The sequence below is a fragment of the Lactuca sativa genome, chromosome 3 (genome assembly GCF_002870075.4).
Source record: "Lactuca sativa cultivar Salinas chromosome 3, Lsat_Salinas_v11, whole genome shotgun sequence".
Lineage (NCBI taxonomy): Eukaryota > Viridiplantae > Streptophyta > Magnoliopsida > Asterales > Asteraceae > Lactuca > Lactuca sativa.
In genome coordinates this window covers 224,008,898-224,012,973 of record NC_056625.2, presented here as the reverse complement: position 1 = coordinate 224,012,973, position 4,076 = coordinate 224,008,898, and positions in this window count along the sequence as shown.

Sequence of the window (4,076 nt, the reverse complement as noted above, 5' to 3'; positions counted from 1 at the left end):
ATGGCATGTTATGCGTGTATGGTATATGTGGTTGGTATTTTGGGGATATCTCACTAAGCTTTCGGGCTTATAGTTGTGGTTTAATGTTTTTCAGGTTCTTCAGGAGACCGTGGCAAGGCAAAGGCGTGATCGTACCGCTCCTCATGATTATGTTTTGTGATGTGATTCTGGGAAGACTCTGAAATAATTTTATTGAAGACCTTTTTGTAATAATTTTCTGAAATCGGGTTGTTTTTGAAAAGTTTAAATTGGTTGGAATTTTATGGTTGTTACAAGTTGGTATCAGAGCCTTGGTTTGAGTGAATTAGAGGAACATTCGTGTGAATCCAGTCTCAAATCGAGGAGGATTTTCAAAAGAGAATTTAAAATGGTTTTCAAAATAAGTAAAGAAGGATGCGGATGTACGATCAACCGGAGCCAGTAAGTAACCCCAAAATACCATACATGATATTTGTTTTGAGTTTTGATAGAACAGCATGCTAGTACTAGGCTAAGGATCTTCAAGATTTCAAGATAATGTTGCCTGATTTATGATGTCTGTTAGCCTAGGGTTTCCTTTGTGGGAGATTTCCAGTGTTCCTCTAGGAGTGAGGGTTGAGTGCTTGTTATGTATGTTCTTCACTAGGGTGTTGTGGTATAATTGATACAAATATGGGTAGGTATGGAAGGTAGTATGGGCCCGTACTACTGAAAGCACAGGACCCATACGCGTATCAAAGGAACCATGACCTCTAGGGATAGGTGGGAGTTGATTCCCGGGTTTGTGGGAAGTATCTGAGATCTTGTGGTGTTTTTTCAGTATGGTGGTTACGAGGCATGCTGGGAGTAGATCCGGGTCAGGATCGGGAGCAGGAGAGGGAGGTCATGGCGGGTCAGTACCGCCCGAGGTTATTGGTCAGATGAGCACGTGCGAGTTGGATGCGAGAATTAAACAATGCTTATCAAAGCTTCACTAAATTGCATAGACTTCTATTATAGAACTCAAGAATTACACAATGCTTATCAAAGCCTTGCTAAATTGCATTGACTACTTCTATTGTCGAACTCAAGAATCAAACAATGCTCATCAAAGCTTTGCTTAAATTGCATAGAATTCTATTGTGGAACTCAAGAGTTAAATGATACTCATCAAAGCTTTGTTAAATTGCATAGACTTTGTCACACCCCAAAACCAAGAACGGCGGAAACGTTCCGGGGTGGAGGACGTCATGTGAAGTATCATAACAGTGTAAAGTAGTAAACAAGCAACAACATCATCCATTGCATTAAAAGTAAAGTTTTAATACATGTGTGTTCTTTCATAATGTACTACAATAAAATGAATAATCAAAATAAGACGAGTCTTGTCTGTGCTCCGTCTTTTCAAAGCCTGGCCATCGTACTTGTCTAACTAGTGACCTGAGAATACAAGTTATTTTGAAAGCGAGTATCAGCCTAAAGCTGGTGAATTCATAAGTATTTAAGTGTCATTGTCTTGTTTCGGAAAGCTGTGTTATGAATGCCATGTAAATCTTTAAATGAAACAGTTGATATAAGTATGAAAAACCCTAGAAAATCTCATATTTCCTACTAGTGTGAAATGTAGTCTTCTACTAAGACCCGAATGTTTTGTTATGACAATGATAGTTTTTCCTTCTTTTTGACTATTACAAACAGTACTTAGTCTAACTCATCGTTTATGTGAATGTATCACAAAATAAAGTAAATAGGGAAACGAATATAATCATCTTCTACCAAGACCCGAATGTTTTGCTATGATAATGATAGTTTTTCCTTCTTTTTGACTATTACGAACAGTACTTAGTCTAACTCATCATTTATGTGAATGTATCACAAAATAAATTAATAGGGAAAATATAATATTGTAAGTGTTATCCTTTTGTATTAGGATTAACACGACATCGCGATTTGCGAAATGTATAACCTTTGAACATCCGTAGATTGTTCAATTTTCCTCTGTAGCTATAGCAGGTGGGAGGAAGGGTTAGTCTCGTAAAAGTATTCCTAATATACGTATTAACCGTAGGCATCCGTAGATGTTCATCAACCTCTGTAGCGAACAGTAGGCCCAAGGAATGGTTAGTCCCGTAAAGGTACTCCTAGTATAAGTAATAACCGTAGGCATCCGTAGATGTTCATCAACCACTGGTGCTAACAGGTGGGTTTCGGAATGGTTAGTCCCGTCTAGACATCCTGTTGAACTGCGATAGGCAGGACAATTTACACAGAAGGTACTAAATAAATCATCCTCGTGAATCGAGATACAAGTATTCATGTAAATGTATACAGGTAAATGTATCTATGTAAAGGCACTCATGTAATGTATTTATGTAAGCGTATTCATGTAAGCGTACTCATTTAAGTGTATTCATGTAACATGTAATGTATAGTATAGACTCATGAATGAACTGACTCTGATGTGTTTCCTTGTAATAGGAATAATGTTTTGTATCTTCTAACTATCCCTATAATAGTTAACTGGAAGGTAATTGGTTGTCCAAGCAGGTTTATACACCCTTGCTACCCAAGAGTGTGGGAACTGAATGAAGGATGGAAACTATAACATCAATACATATATAAGAACATATGTGTATAGATATAGTTTTGTTCAAGAAGGTAAAAATGGTTTTGTAAGACATCTAAATAACTAACAATGACTTGATGTCATGTTAATAAACATTTAAAACGTAATAATTTTGCTATCAAGGTATTTTTAAGATATAAAACCATTTCATGCATCACATTTTGTAGTATGTGAAATCTGCTGAATGAAAACACAGTTATAAATACATATGATTGATTTAGTAACATGCTGTTTTCTACTTGTATTCCCCCCCCCCCCCCCCATTAAAGCATTTAAAATCATTGAAAACATTGATTAAGGGGTATGAACTCACCTGAAGATGGTGGTTTGGATGTACTGAATGATGTAGGATAGCTAGGTGATAAGTGAAGACTTGTTCACACTCAATGATCCTAGTTAACATATAATCACACATATATGTATCCAATTAGACTTTAAACCACTAATTGACAAAGTTAAGACATCCTAAGGCATGTAAAACAGCTTATTTAAGTGCTACAAGTCATAAGGATTGCATCTAAGTGCTAAAGGACCTTGCTATAGTGTTTGGGGTTCAAGGGTAAACTCCCTTGGAGTTTACGGTTTTCATGACTTTGACCTAATGAGTTTACGGTCGTAAACTCAAGAGTTTACAGTCGTAAACTCCTCTCTTTTTTACCATAAGTTGTTTTGAGGTTTTGCAAGTCCTTTGAAGCATTTCTACTTGGTGGTTTGGCCTTTGGAAGAGATTAGGGCATCATTACACTCCTTTGAGGAGTTTACGGCCTCATGGTCATTTCTCTTTGGGTTTACTACCTTAAACTCATGAGTTTACAACCTTAAACTAATGAGTTTACTACCTTAAACCCATAAGTTTGGTATTTGGGGGGTTTTCAAGTCCTTAGCTCAATCATGGCAATAGTCTAGGTTAGATTTACACATAAGGAATAACCATTAGACTTTTATGGGACTTTTATGCACTTTTTAGGGTGTTTATGTCACACCCAAAACCGATGAACGACGGAATACGTTCTGGGGTGGAGGACGTCATGTACAGTGTCATAACAATTGCATAATAGTAAAAACAATTGACAACAACCACTGAATAAATATATAGCATTATAATTACAAACGTGTTCTATAAAGTTTATAAACACCAAAAGTATAACAAAATAAAAGATGGGTCTTGTATGTGCTCCATCTTCTCCAAAAGCTGCCTGTACTTGTCTATCTTTGACCCAAGAATACAAGTTATTTTAAAAACGAGTATCAACATAAAGCTGGTGAGTTCATAAAAATTTAGTGTCGTTGTTGTATAAAAAGTGTTTGCAAACTTATAGTATAAGAACTGAAATTTATGTTTATAAGTAGTAGAAATCCCTAGAAAATCCTAAATTTTCCAGAAAAGTACAATGTAAGTTAAATCCTTTGAGTTGTGTGTAAGTTTATTCATGGAATACCTTCAGTTGTAAAAGTATGGTAATAAATCTCATGTAAGTAACATAGATGAAGA